The 15,978-nt window shown below is 46.6% G+C and overlaps 1 protein-coding gene across 2 annotated transcripts in view; it reads left to right on the forward strand.

The window, feature by feature from the left end:
• Nucleotides 1–418: 418 nt before the first annotated feature.
• The window catches only part of eps8l3b (EPS8 signaling adaptor L3b), a 70,109-nt gene continuing 54,549 nt past the window's right edge, over nt 419–15,978 (forward strand). The window contains exon 1 of one of the 2 annotated variants that reach the window (XM_068007652.1): nt 419–747. The gene's annotated coding sequence lies outside the window, so the exon portion shown is untranslated. The remainder of the gene's footprint in view (nt 748–15,978) is intronic. The other variant, XM_068007651.1, reaches the window with a different exon arrangement.

The raw sequence follows: 15,978 nt of genomic DNA on the forward strand, positions 1-15,978 counted from the left end.
GCTGACAGCTGCAACACGTCCATTTGAACTGGGAGTGTTTCCCCCAGTGTTTAAATACTTTAAGTGGCACCCCGCTGGCTTTAATTGCCGGCGGGAGTCCCACATGCGGGGGCTGCGCGCGCATGTCAGCGCATCACTGGGGAACCCACAAGTGGGCGGGTTGGAGCCGGGCTCCAGCCCCGCACCAGGAATCTCCGATTTTCACAAATCGAGCCCCAAGAGTTAGTTGTCACTCAGCTTCATACAGACATGCCCTGCTACAGATCATTCTTAGTTCACCAACAATCTATTAACCATGCAAGTAAAAGTTCTCTGGTGCGAACAATCCATGTAAAAAAAAAAATAAAACACTCCAAGTGGCTCCTGATAGGAAGTTCCCAGTCGAGTGGTCATTGACCTGTGAATATTCCCTGCTGGATTTAGGCGTGGCAGAGAAGCTCGGAGAGGGGCAGGGCCGCCCGAGAATGAAAATATTTGAAAACAGGGTGTTGAAATATCACTTGTGGACCTTGGCCTGTCTCCAGTGTTAAGGCACTACTGCAGAAACTCCCTCAGGCCCCGGCCATTACTGTATAACTCACAAGTGCAGGCAGGCTCTTAGGATCACAGCTGCGAGGAGACTTGGAGAGGCTGGACTTTGCTCTGACTTAATGTCGCAGTGTTTAAAAAGATATAACTCCTGACTTCTCTGACCGGTAACACGAACCTCCAATTCTCAACAAGAAAACAGGATTAAGACTCAACCAGGTACTAAAGATTTTATATTGTATTTAAATGCTCTTTTGCAGGTTTACGTAATGTCTGGTGAATAAAGGCACGAGGCAGGCCGGTTGATTCCAGGTTTGATTCCCAATATGTGCTGAGTTACCTGGGGTTCTACAATTGGTCTCGTCCTGTCAGGAATAGAGAAGGAATCCACTCCTGATCATCACCCAGTGACTCTCATTGAAATGTGTGTGCGTCCATACGTGTATGTGTACACAGATGTGTATGTATATATACGTGTATGTGTGCACATAGATGTGTGTATACATGCGTGTGTGTGTAAATGTGTGGGTGTGCAGTGTGTGTGTATACATGTGTGCGCGTGCGCATTGTGTGTGCGCGTGTGTATGTGTATACATGTCTGTGCACGCGTGTGTGTATGTGTGCGCGCGTGTGTATAGGTGTGTGCGTGTGTATGAGTATACATGTGTGTGCGCTCATGTGTGTGTGCATGTGTATTTGTGTGTGGGCGTGCAAAAGAGTATATGTGTGTGTGTGTGTGTGCACATTTATGTATATTTGCGTGTGTGCGTGACATGCCACCGTGAAAAGGGAGCAATATTGTGAGAGGGGCCGCCAACATCCCCATTTCCCCCTTTGTCTCCCCTCCCCCAGAAGACGTTGGCTCTTTGATGGGATCTGTGAAAGCAGAATTGAGCTGGAGTGTGAAACGGTCCAGGGGTGGACTGTCCTGCTGACACTCATTGTTTAGACTCATTTTTAAAAATTCTTTAATGGGATGTGGGCGTCGCTGGCGAGGCTGGTATTTATTGCCCATCCCTAATTGCCCTTGAGAAGGTGGTGGTGAGCCGCCTTCTTGAACCGCTGCAGTCTGTGTGGTGAAGGTTCTCCCACAGTGCTGTTAGGAAGGGAGTTCCATTGGGCGAGCTGGAGAAAGACCCATGGAGCTGTAACTGAGCACGAGCCAGTGGTCTCAGGACAGGAGAGGGGCGGGGCGGGGGGAGGGCGGGGGCAAACTGAAAGGCAAAAAGCCGCAGTCACACACGTTCAATCATTTCTTTATCTTGGCGTGTTTGAAGTGTCAGACGTGAATCTTTTTGCACTATTGTAAAGGCAGGCTGGGAGTGAGAGAGCGACAGTGAAAGACCGGAAAATAATCAGGGTGGAATGGGAACTGCTAACCAGCTTCCGGTAACAGTGATGTTCAGGGTTACCCTTGGACAAGACCCACACCTCATTCAGAGTCAACCCCCTCCGATAGAATGAAACGTGCAACACCCTCCCAGCCAGAGTGAGGAAAGATGAGAAGCTTTCTGCACACATATCATCTCTCTCACGTTATTCATAGAATGGTACAGCACAGAAGGAGGCCGTTCGGCCCATCGTGCCTGTGCCGGCTCTTTGTAAGAGCTATCCAGTTAGTCCCACCACGGCCCACCCCCTGACCCTGCTCTTTCCCCGTAGCCCTGTAAATTTTTCCTTTTCAAGTATTTATCCAATTCCCTTTTGAAAGTTACTCTTGAATCTGCTTCCACCGCCCTTTCAGGCAGTGCGTTCCAGATCAGAACAACTCGCTGTGTAAAATAACGTCTGCTCATTTCCCCTCTGGTTCTTTTACAAATTGTCTGGTTACTGACTCTCCTGCCAGTGGGAACAGTTTATTCTTATTTACTCTATCAAAACCTTTCATGATTTTGAACGCCTCTATTAAATCTCCCCTTAATCTTCTCTGCTCTAAGGAGAACAATCCCAGCTTCTCCAATCTCTCCACGCAACCAAAGTCCCTCGTCCCTTTTATTTTCTCTGTTCATTTCTTTCCTCTTACTTTCAATTCATCCAAGATGAAGAACGCCAGTGCCTGGAAATGAACTGAGGGAGTGCTGCACTGTCAGAGGTGCCGTCTTTCGGGTGAGGTGTTAAACCGAGGCCCCGTCTGCCCTCTCAGGTGGACGTAAAAGATCCCACAGCCACTATTTCGAAGAAGAGCAGGGGAGTTCTCCCCGGTGTCCTGGCCGAAATTTATCCATCACTAAAAAACAGAGGGGGCCAGATTTTGCTGTGAGTGGAGAATGGACAGGGAGGTATTGCTACAGTTATATAAGGTATTGGTGAGACCGCACCTGGAATACTGCATACAGTTTTGGTCTCCATACTTAAGAAAAGACATACTTGCTCTCGAGGCAGTACAAAGAAGGTTCACTCGGTTAATCCCGGGGATGAGGGGGCGGACATATGAGGAGAGGTTGAGTAGATTGGGACTCTACTCATTGGAGTTCAGAAGAATGAGAGGCGATCTTATTGAAACATATAAGATTGTGAAGGGGCTTGATCGGGTGGATGCGGTAAGGATGTTCCCAAGGATGGGTGAAACTAGAACTAGGGGGCATAATCTTAGAATAAGGGGCTGCTCTTTCAAAACTGAGATGAGGAGAAACTTCTTCACTCAGAGGGTAGTAGGTCTGTGGAATTTGCTGCCCCAGGAAGCTGTGGAAGCTACATCATTGAATAAATTTAAAACAGAAATAGACAGTTTCCTAGAAGTAAAGGGAATTAGGGGTTACGGGGAGCGGGCAGGAAATTGGACATGAATTTAAATTTGAGGTTAGGATCAGATCAGCCGTGATCTTACTGAATGGCGGAGCAGGCTCGAGGGGCCGATTGGCCTACTCCTGCTCCTATGTCTTATGTTCTTATGTAATGAACGGTGCCAGCCATTTGTTAGACTTGCCCCTTTCTTTGAGTTTTTGCACTGAAATTTCCTGTAAGTGGGAGATGGAAACGCCACGGCCCCCTCTACAGGGCATCTGGGACCTTTGTGAACAGGGCGAGCAGCTGTGTATCTCCTTAACCAATCCGAATGAAGAATCATTAATGAACGCCGCAGAGTCTGAACCAGGAAGTGTAAGTTAGAATAGTGAATTCAATGTCAAATCAGGTACAGAAAGAGAAATAAAGAGAGGGAAGGAAAGATTGGATTAAGAGAGAGAGAAAAAAGGGACAGAAAAGTTCTTAAAAAGTATTACATTTTAAGAAAAACTCCAACAACAATTAAAAGCTGAAGGAATGAGACTCCACACTTGTAATAATTAATTTTCAGTACCAGAGAGGTTGTTTGGCAGTAATTAAGACTTATCGAGCTGTTAATGGGGTGCTTAGACTAGAATGGACAAGCCCTAACTTTCTGTGGCGGGTTTAGTCCGCGTCTACAACATCAGTGCAGGAACTCGGGGAGGCAGACTCGGGGAGATGCTGTTTTCGCGACGCTAACGGAGGAACGGTGCATCTCCGGATTTCCGCGTTTAACCGTGCGTCTGCCCTCGCCTGGAGTTGCTGCGCGAGTTGTGCATAAATAACGGTGAGCGGTGTTAGCCTCAGGGGCGCAAATTGGCGGCCGCGTTTCCTGCATTACAACAGTGACTACACTCCAAAAAGTACTTCATTGGCTGTGAAGCGTTTCGGGACGTGAAAAGCGCTATATAAATGCAAGTCTTTCTTTTCTTTATGTCATCCGCTCTGCTGCGCTATCAATAACTTGAAATGCTAAATTTTCAGGGGCTTTGCCTCAGACCTCACTGAACCTCTTCTCCTAGGCCTGACGTAGCCCGGGGACTGTTGCCTTTTACATATTTATAACGACATGGGAATCATTTTTATGTTTTCAATGCTGCCGTCTCTGTTGAGATAGTGCAGCTATACAATCACGTTTTAACACAGGAAGAAAATAGCTTTCGTCAAGGTGTGTTAGAGATGACAAATGATTGTATCCAGGTAACGCATTGGGTGCAAAAGTCACCTATGCAATACCTGGTGGAAATGATAAGTGAAGTTTCGCACTATCATGGGACAAACCCCACAATGTTACATTAACCCTTTGTCTGCTACGGGCGGATTTTACAGTGTTTCCAAATAGACTTTCAGATTTCCAAACAAACTAAAGTCTATCAGCCCCTGAACTCTCCCTCCATCCAGAGTCTGACTGAGACCTGCATTCAACACATTAACAATACAAAAGACTGGTGAGGAGATAGGCCTGGGCCTCGTGAACTCCAAGTGGATTTGTCTATCCTTGGTCCTCAATCTGCCCCACTGTCAATACAAGGATACACACGACCGAATTTAATTTATTGATTTCTTCCTGCCCGGTTTTCTCCCCTTCATCTCCTGAAGGCTGTGATTCTTGTTGGGGGAGAGCTCCACGGAGGACAACAGCCCTCCAGGACCTCGCCCGTGTGCCCGTCCTTCATGTATGAGTGCCAACAATGGGTGTTTGGCAGGCAATTTGACTATGAAGCGCATTGGGTGTCAGCCGCGGCTCAGTGGGTGGCACCCTGGACACTGAGTCAGAATATTGTGGGTTCAAGTCCCATTCCATAAACTTGAGCCTATGATCGTGGCTGATGCACTGAGGGAGTGCTGCACTGTTGGAGGTGCCGTCTTTTTGGATGAGATGTTAAACCGTGGCACTGTCTGCCCTCTCAGGTGGATCCCATGGCACTATTCAGAGAAGAGCAGGGGAGTTCTCCCCGTGTCCTAGCCAACATTAATCCCTCAGCCAAAAAAACTGATTAACTGGTCGTTAATTCAATTGCTGTTTGTGGGACCTTGCTGTGCACAAATTGGCTGCCGTGTTTCCTTATATTACAATAGCGACTACACATCAAAAATACTTGATTGGCTGTGAAGAGCTTTAATTTGTCGTGAAACGTGCCATATGAATTCAAGTTCATTCTTAACAGCACCATGTTGCAAACCACACCCTCACACCTTCTCCATGCACAGACACAGTGCAGGGTCTAAAAACCTCCCACCACCCTTAAAGTCCTGAAGATGCTACAGTTTCTTCCCTAGACTCCTCAATCTTACCACCTTCCTCACCTCCTTTAAGGCCCTTCTTAAAATTTGACCAAGCTTTTGGTCAGTTCTTCCTAATCTCTCTGTCTTTAGCTCAGCCTCTGTTTCTTTCATGAGTTGCTTGGTGCTGTTTGATCTGGCACCACTACTGAGCACAAGGCTCGCTCCTGATCTACATCAGTCTTTCCACCGCCACTACTGCTGCTTGAACAGTGGGCAGCCGATCATTCTTTAACCTAACAACCCATTACAGACACCCGTAAAGCACTTTCTTGCCTTGTGTAAAATGCCTGTTTTTTTCCAAGTCGTGACATTGATCAAAATTTGTGTGAAGTTTTCTTGCCATTTCTACCAAAGATTTGGAAACGACCTGCTGCCTTAAGCTTTAACTGTAGCTCACAGGTGTCAGAACGTTCACAGTTATCATTAGCCCTTTATGTCTCTTCTTGCACTACATCTCCTTAACGACACTAGCTTAACACAGCACCGCTTTCTTCAAATTGAGTCCCAGTGTAAAAAAAAAGGCACGGTTTCATAGCTAAGGGAGGTGTGCAAGATTGGAAGGAGAGTGCGACTGGAGATAATGGGCCTGAGGCAGTGAGAACATCTCTTGAACATTAAGACATTCAGTATCCGAAAGAAGCAGGGAGATGAGATCTTTGAGTCTATTTATCCCGGCATCTGCAAAACCCATCGTCTCTCAATGCCCGGCATCTTTCGTCCATTTCGTGTGCATGCTGACCCGCGCTTGGTGCTGTCATTGTCTGAACAAGTCTTTCTTGTTCTTCGATGCCCTTCACAGACACGATGGGCCGAATGGCCTCCTTCTGTGCCGTAAATGTTCTACGTTTCTATATCTCTGTGAAGTGCCTTGGGATGTTTTTTCTACATTAAAGTTGCAAAGTTGAATGTAAGCTGTTGTTGAGTTGCGGCTGTAATTCTTTCAGGAAAGGAACTGTTATGATGGTTGTCAGACAAAGAAGTGCTGGAATGTGAGTCAGTGAACTGATAGGTGGGTGGGGAGAGGGGTTGGGTGGTAAATTATAGTTTCTTCCGTCTATGAACTGTAAGAGCCCATTGCAAAATTAATTTGAGCATCCAGTTCCCAGTATGAATCAGCTGAAAGCACAAAACTACTCCTAAATCAAGACTAATTGGCAATCTCACTTGGAGACAACGCAGGATGGTTTTCAAACCCCTCCGTGGCCTCGCCCCCTCCCTATCTCTGTAACCTCCTCCAGCCCTACAACTCTAGGCGATCTCTGCGCTCCTCTAATTCTGGCCTCTTGCGCATCCCCAATTTTCATCGCTCCACCATTGGCGGCCGTGCCTTTAGCTGCCTAGGCCCTGAGCTCTGTAATTCCCTCCCTAAACCTCTCCGTGCCTCTCTACCTCTCTCTCTCCTCCTTTAAGGCACTCCTTAGAACCTATCTCTTTGACCAAGCTTTCGGTCACCTGTCCTAATATCTCCTTATGTGGCTCGGTGTCAATTTTTGTTTGGTAACGCTGCTGTGAAGCGCCTTGCGACGACTTACTACCTTAAAGGCGCTATATAAACGCAAGTTGTTGTTGCTAAGGGAAGCTGAAAAGTGGATCAGCCGCCCGTTATACATCTCTCCCGATTTTGGTTTTCACTGATCCGATATTGCCTGTTTTTACACTTTCACCCAAAGGCAAAATGGCCTCCAACGATTCTTCGAAACCAACAGCTCAGTTTAAACTTCTTTTTCTGCCTCAAGCTCGTGCGTAACAAACAGCGAGAGGAAGTGCTATCTGATTGATTCCATTCACGCCCTCCAACTAATCTGGTTCTGGCAATCATGTCATCCAAAGGACCTGCCTGGCCGACACTGGCAGCTTCCAAAAGTGGGAAAAGATGATTTGCAAAGCCGACACATGGGTTGAAACGCTGACTGACTGTCAGGTTAAAAAAGCTGGCAAGTTATGGAGCGAGCGAGTGAGCAGGGAAGAAAGACGGTGAGAAAGGTGGCACTGTTCGTGAGTTTGGGGGGAGGCCTCCGTGCAACTAAATCCCACGTTTTCACTCGCTGGAGCAACCAGTAGTTTTAGGAGAGAGAATGGGGAGAAGTAACAAAAAGCCAGTCTCATGTTTAATAAACAAGTGCTGCATCAGCTCTTAAAACAGTGGCGTTTTCTTAGCAAAACCGTTTAAATAGGCTCTCCACCACCTTCTCAAGAGCAACTGGGGATGGGAAATAAATGCTGGCCTTGCCAGCGACGCCCACACCCCCAGAATGAATTTTAAAAATGTAGCATTTACTGCTGTTTTATTTTTATTGAAGGAAGCGGCTTAAAATATTCAATGTTGTGGAATGGAACTTTTTCACCTCCTAGATCAACTATGGCATGAATTGAATGAATTGTAAAGGCACTTTCCCAATAGTTGCCTGAACCCCAGTTTCAGAAGAGCGATCCTTTACTGCAGCAGTGTGACATCTCCATTTCCCACAGCCCCTCCTTGAAGGCTAAGTCTGATTGCCAACTTGTGACCAGTTTTGTGGTACGATCTTGTTCTCCTTAGGAACTGGGCAGAGGCTCACCCATTCACTCACTCACTTATGCCCATTGCAGCCAGGAGAAGGATCTGGGTCTGGATCGTAACCCAGGCCTCGGAGAGGCAAGGGCAACGGGTTAAGGGATGATCTCATCCAGTATCTAGCATTGTCTCTTCATTACAGTGTAATGTACAGATGCTAAGGACAGATAAAGATCTCATTTTATTTACTGGGTGTGCACAGTGACTTCATCTGTTAGGGATTCCAAAGAAAGAATGAAAGAAAGAAGGAAAAAGAAAGATCAGAAAAAAATCTATGATATGGCGGTGATGGAGGGAGTGAAAGGTGTGTTATCAATGCAATAGAAACCTAATGAGGTTGTGATAGGCAGGGCTCCATTTGCACCTGAAAGAACATATAACATCAAGAACTGATACAACTGCAATTGAAAGTTTACTTGACTGCTGTTGAGACCTGGACGAACAGAAAATCTATCTTCAGAGCATTTAATTCAGATCTGTATATACCAGGCATTAGGGGTTAATTCAGATCCACATACAGGTCGCTGGGAGTTCATTGAGACCTGCACACTGGACATTGGATCATTATTCAGGCTTGAGGACTGGGAGTGCATTGAAATCTGTACAAGGGTCCCTGGGGGTCCATCTCTGGTGTCTCAGTCAGTGTCCTGGTGGAGATTTATTCATACCCGTCTATATACTACTGAGGGAGTCTTAGCTGCTCCTGTGTGCAGGGTAATATTTTCTTGACAGTGTTTTAATAGCTTACTCAGTAGTGAGAATTAATTCAATACACGACACTGATTCATTTTCCAAGCTCGATATGATCCAATGTAAACACAAAAGGGCCTCAAACTGGAGCTCTTTTTGAACAAGTGGATTGTTACTCAGTCTGACCAAGCAGGACATTAACTTCAAAATTAAAGTCAATCATTAACTGCACTGAGATACGGAAACTGGGCAGGTTGCTGGTTAAAGTTCGAAACTCGGTGCAGTATAAAGTGCTTAAGGTTAAAAATACACAGCTGACGTCAGTGAATATCAGAAATGATCTTTCTTGACAGATAGCTGTGACAGAGGAAACACTTTCTTCCTGTGACAAATAAGAAAAAAAAATTCTGCTTTTCTTTTAATGACGTTAGATAGGATTTAAAAATTGCCTTAAAAAAATCTGTGTGTTTAAAGGAGTCCCAGGCCTGGATTTCTGCCTGATTGACCTGGCTCCAGGGTGTAACTCAAACAGAGTGCTTGAGCCTACTTGAATTAGTTAAACGATCCTGACTCCAGAGACGTGGCTGAGGTCAGGGACACACGCCGGCAGCAGTCGGAAATCCCGCCACCCCTCACCCCCCCACCCTCACTCTACCACCCCCCCCCCCACAACACTCCCTTTCCCCCCACCCCATCTCACCCCAGTTCCTAAGGTTGCCAACTCTGGTTGGACGTATTCCTGGACGTTTCATCACACGATCTTCCACCTCCAACTGTCCAACCCTGTAAAACAGCCTTTTAAAAAAAAAAATCGCCACTATGTTTATAATTAATAAACAAAAGCGTTCAAAGAAAATGACAAAAATGGACAATGCTTTTTAACGCCCCAATGATTTTTCTCCCTGGGTTTTGCTCGTAGCAGTGCCCAGGAGATTAATCTTCAATTCCCGGAGACTTCAGGGCAACCCTAGAGGGTTGGCAACCCTACTCCCCCTCTCCGCACTAGCAGAAGATCCAAGCCCCTTTTGCCTCCATGTGGGCCAATATGTGAAACTGAGCAGATCCATGCACACTTCTAAGGAGTCCCTGGCTGACCTTCTTAGTCGGTGTCACGGCCTGTACCTAGATTAAAGTTTGCCTGGTGGCTGGGCGGTCTCTTGCTGAAATGCTGATGTGTGCAAGTCCTCGGATTGTGGCGGGGTGGGGGGGAGTGGGTGGGATCAGGAAAAACCGTTCGCCCTGAAACCCCTGTTGGGGTTTCTCTCGGTCTCCCATTTAAACGGCAGAGACTTGGCGTGAGAATGGCAGAACCCCTGTAAAATTTCGAGGCTATTATCTTTAATGTTGACCCAACTTGGGGTGGGAGGAAGATAGTTGATGCTTCAATATTAGCACCTGGGACATGAAAGGCTTCATTTTGTATAGAGACTGTCCCAGCAGTTCAATTTTAGTTCAGCTCACTTGTGAAGTGTTCAGCACTCAGGTAGACCCAGGTCTTCCATTGCTCACATGTGCCATCACCTTGGGTAATCTATGAAAGTTGGTTTCATCCACATCTTACAGATTATTGGACTGTATATGAAATAAATTCCATGAAGATATGTTATCCCCTTGAGGATTGGTTCTATTTTTTATTGTTTTCTAGTATTTGGACCAATCAGTAACTTATCGTTTCTCTGTAATTATTTTCCCTGTAAATAAATTCGACTATTAGTTTTAACCTGAACAAAATGATCTGACAGTGTGACATTTATCATCTTTCTGAGTAGGTAGGAGAATGTGGTAGGCATATCACATGACTTTAGGGGCAGTTAAGGGGTATTTATTAGTCCCAAACATGCTTTCCCATTTATGGCACATATAGAGCTGCAGGTTTTTGGTTCATAGGAAACTTTGCCTTCTTATGGAAACTATTTTCTACCGCGAATGCAAATTCAAAGTGTTGGGAGAAGGCCCGAGCTGTAAAATGACCACCTGAAGATAAGGTAGCAGTTTCGTGCTTTATTCCAGCAGTCTCTGCCTTAGGCTAAACGATAGGATCCTCAGTGACTGTGTTATAGCAGCCTTGAGATAAACAACATAGAGCTTCACCTGAGAGCGGGGCAGGACTTGCAGGCATGGGGTGGGGTGGGTGGAACCAGGACATTTGTCAACGCACTAGGTCAGTCCAATAAATGGATAGATTGCTTTTTTTTTTGGTCTCGCTTATTTTTCCCATAAGAACATAAGAAATGGGAGCAGGAGTAGGCCATACGGCCCCTCGAGCCTGCTCCGCCATTCAGTAAGATCATGGCTGATCTTCTACCTCAACTCCACTTTCCCGCCCTATCCCCGTATCCCTTGATTCCCTTAGAGTCCAAAAATCTATCGATCTCAGCCTTGAACATACTCAACGACTCAGTATCCACAGCCCTCGGGGGTAGAGAATTCCAAACCCATATTGCAAAGTGGCACAGAAAACAATCTGTCAGCGCAAACATTGCACTTTGTGGGAAAAAGCACTTCCATCTGTGTTGTAGTTCAATAAATCCCAGCGAATGCCACCATAAAACTGATCGTGTGCCACACAGATGCACAAGAAGTGAGTTGGGGGTTGTGGGGGCGTCCCAAGAGGCAGGGTGGGACAACAAGTGAAGAGTAACAGCAGCCATCAGCGCTGGAGGTCGCACACATCAATTTTTGTTTTTGGCATCTGTTTTATGTTTCTTTTCGCTTTGGGTTGTAGGGGGGAGGAGGGTCCTTTCATGGTCGACTGTCTCAGACCCAGATGAATAAATTCGGACTCCTGCCTGTCTGCTATCGGAGCCAACAACTGCTGCTTCTCCCTCTGTGTTCCTAGATTAACGGGCCAGCAATGAATGATACAAAACTGACAAATATTTAATTAATCTGATGGAAGCTCGTGTTATCCTAATTATGTGTATTCATGTACCCATCACGAATATTATTTAGCTCATTAATTACTTTCTCTCTCATTTTTCAGTGTTTGTTCCTCAGCTGTCAGTATGTCAAAAAAGGCCCTTGGTCAGCTATTCTGTAATAATGGTGTTTGCAACAAGTCAACCATGTCAAATTAAATAATAGTGCTGATGTAAATAGAACTATGATGCTGAATTAGCAGGCTGCACTGAACAGGACTGAGTGTTCCAGTACTGACTGTGTGTATAACAGGACTGAGTGTCCCAGCACTGACTGTGTGCATAACAGGACTGAGTGTCCCAGTACTGACTGTGTGTATAACAGGACTGAGTGTTTTAACAGTGACTGTGTGTATAACAGGACTGAGTGTTTTAACAGTGACTGTGTGTATAACACGACTGAGTGTGCCTGTACTGACTGTGTGCATAACAGGACTGAGTGTTTTAACAGTGACTGTGTGTATAACACGACTGAGTGTGCCTGTACTGACTGTGTGCATAACAGGACTGAGTGTTTTAACAGTGACTGTGTGTATAACAGGACTGAGTGTCCCAGTACTGACTGTGTGTATAACAGGACTGAGTGTCCCAGTACTGACTGTGTGTATAACAGGATTGAGTGTCCCACTACTGACTGTGTGCATAACAGGACTGAGTGTTTTAACACTGACTGTGTGTATAACCGGACTGAGTGTCCCTGTACTGACTGTGTGCATAACAGGACTGAGTGTTTTAACAGTGACTGTGTGTATAACCGGACTGAGTGTCCCTGTACTGACTGTGTGCATAACAGGACTGAGTGTTTTAACACTGACTGTGTGTATAACAGGACTGAGTGTCCCAGTACTGACTGTGTGTATGACAGGACTGAGTGTCCCAGCACTGACTGTGTGTATAACAGGACTGAGTGTCCCAGCACTGACTGTGTGTATAACAGGACTGAGTGTCCCAGCACTGACTGTGTGTATAACAGGACTGAATGTCCCAGTACTGACTGTGTATATGACAGGACTGAGTGTCCCAGTACTGACTGTGTATATGACAGGACTGAGTGTCCCAGTACTGACTGTGTGTATAACAGGACTGAGTGTCCCAGTACTTACTGCGTGTATAACAGGACTGAGTGTCCCAGCACTGACTGTGTATATGACAGGACTGAGTGTCCCAGCACTGACTGTGTATATGACAGGACTGAATGTCCCAGCACTGACTGTGTATATGACAGGACTGAATGTCCCAGCACTGACTGTGTATATGACAGGACTGAGTGTCCCAGCACTGACTGTGTGTATAACAGGACTGAGTGTCCCAGCACTGACTGTGTGTATAACAGGACTGAGTGTCCCAGTAGTGACTGTGTGTATAACAGGACTGAGTGTCCCAGTACTGACTGTGTGTATAACAGGACTGAGTGTCCCAGTACTTACTGTGTGTATAACAGGACTGAGTGTCCCAGCACTGACTGTGTGTATAACAGGACTGAGTGTCCCAGCACTGACTGTGTGTATAACAGGACTGAATGTCCCAGTACTGACTGTGTATATGACAGGACTGAGTGTCCCAGTACTTACTGCGTGTATAACAGGACTGAGTGTCCCAGCACTGACTGTGTATATGACAGGACTGAATGTCCCAGCACTGACTGTGTATATGACAGGACTGAATGTCCCAGCACTGACTGTGTATATGACAGGACTGAGTGTCCCAGTAGTGACTGCGTGTATAACAGGACTGAGCGTCCCAGTACTGACTGTGTGTATAACAGGACTGAGTGTCCCAGTACTTACTGTGTGTATAACAGGACTGAGTGTCCCAGCACTGACTGTGTGTATAACAGGACTGAGTGTCCCAGCACTGACTGTGTGTATAACAGGACTGAATGTCCCAGTACTGACTGTGTATATGACAGGACTGAGTGTCCCAGTACTGACTGTGTGTATAACAGGACTGAATGTCCCAGTACTGACTGTGTATATGACAGGACTGAGTGTCCCAGTACTTACTGCGTGTATAACAGGACTGAGTGTCCCAGCACTGACTGTGTATATGACAGGACTGAATGTCCCAGCACTGACTGTGTGTATAACAGGACTGAATGTCCCAGCACTGACTGTGTATATGACAGGACTGAGTGTCCCAGCACTGACTGTGTGTATAACAGGACTGAGTGTCCCAGTAGTGACTGCGTGTATAACAGGACTGAGTGTCCCAGCACTGACTGTGTGTATAACAGGACTGAGTGTCCCAGCACTGACTGTGTGTATAACAGGACTGAGTGTCCCAGCACTGACTGTGTGTATAACAGGACTGAGTGTCCCAGTAGTGACTGCGTGTATAACAGGACTGAGTGTCCCAGCACTGACTGTGTATATGACAGGACTGAGTGTCCCAGCACTGACTGTGTGTATAACAGGACTGAGTGTCCCAGCACTGACTGTGTGTATAACAGGACTGAGTGTCCCAGTAGTGACTGCGTGTATAACAGGACTGAGTGTCCCAGCACTGACTGTGTGTATAAAAGGACTGAGTGTCCCAGCACTGACTGTGTGTATAGCAGGACTGAGTGTCCCAGTACGGACTGTGTGTATAACAGGACTGAGTGTCCCAGCACTGACTGTGTGTATAACAGGACTGACTGTCCTAGCACTGACTGTGTGTATAACAGGACTGAGTGTCCCAGCACTGACTGTGTGTATAACAGGACTGAGTGTCCCAGCACTGACTGTGTGTATAACAGGACTGAGTGTCCCAGCACTGACTGTGTGTATAACAGGACTGAGTGTTTTAGCCCTGACTGTGTGTATAAAAGGACTGACTATCACAAAATTATGAGGGGCCTAGATAGAGTGGATGGGAAGGACCTATTTCCCTTAGCAGAGAGGTCAATAACCAGGGGGCATAGATTTAAAGTGATTGGTAGAAGGATTAGAGGGGAGCTGAGGAAAAAAATTTCCCCCAGAGGGTGGTGGGGATCTGGAACTCACTGCCTGAAAGGGTGGAAGAGGTGGAAACCCTCAACTCATTTGAAAAGTACTTGGATGTGCACCTGAAGTGCTGTGACCTACAGGGCTATGGACCAAGTGCTGGAAAGTGGGATTAGGCCGGGTGGCTCATTTTCAGCCGGCACGGACACGATGGGCCGAATGGCCTCCTTCTGTGCTGTAAATTTTCTGTGATTCTATGATTCTACTGACTCTGTGTATAACAGGACTGAGTGTTTTAACAGTGACTGTGTGTATAACAGGACTGAGTGTCCCAGTACTGACTGTGTGTATAACAGGACTGACTGTCCCAGTACTGACTGTGTGTATAACAGGACTGACTGTCCCAGTACTGACTGTGTGTATAACCGGACTGACTGTCCCAGTACTGACTGTGTGTATAACAGGACTGACTGTCCCAGTACTGACTGTGTGTATAACCGGACTGAGTGTCCCAGTACTGACTGTGTGTATAACAGGACTGAGTGTCCCAGTACTGACTGTGTGTATAACAGGACTGACTGTCCTAGCACTGACTGTGTGTATAACAGGACTGACTGACCCAGTACTGACTGTGTGTATAACAGGACTGACTGTCCTAGCACTGACTGTGTGTATAACAGGACAGACTGTCCCAGTACTGACTGTGTGTATAACAGGACTGACTGTCCTAGCACTGACTGTGTGTATAACCAGGCTGACGTCCCAGTACTGACTGTGTGTATAACCGGACTCACACCCCTAGCACTGACAGTATGGGAATATAAGCTGCTTCTTGGCAACCCGCCATATCCTCAGACGTGACGTCAGCTTCTACATGTAAACTGATGACACCCAGCTCTTCCTCTCCACCACCTCTGTGACATTATCTGCCTCTGGCCGTACCTCAGCCCATCTGCCACTGAAACACTCATCCACGCCTTTGTCACCTCCAGCCTCTACACTTCCAATGATCTCCTGGCCAGCCACCCTTGTAAACTTCAGCCCATCCAAAACTCTACTGTCAGATCCTAACCCACCACCACGCCCAACCCACCAACCTAACAGGACTGACTGTTCCAGGGCACCGCGGCTGTGCGTCTCAGTGTTAAATTGGCGTTGAGGTTCAAATTACGTCATCGGACCCCCAACATTTAAATATTTACAAGAGCCCCGACTGCCAGCGGCGTGCGAGCTTGACGCTTCCAAAAGGCCTGAGAGTTAAAATGGCGATGGGGGGAGGGAGGGAGGGAGGGGAGGGGAGCATGTAATCAGC

This window comes from Heptranchias perlo, chromosome 27 (assembly GCF_035084215.1).
Source record: "Heptranchias perlo isolate sHepPer1 chromosome 27, sHepPer1.hap1, whole genome shotgun sequence".
NCBI classification, from domain to species: domain Eukaryota; kingdom Metazoa; phylum Chordata; class Chondrichthyes; order Hexanchiformes; family Hexanchidae; genus Heptranchias; species Heptranchias perlo.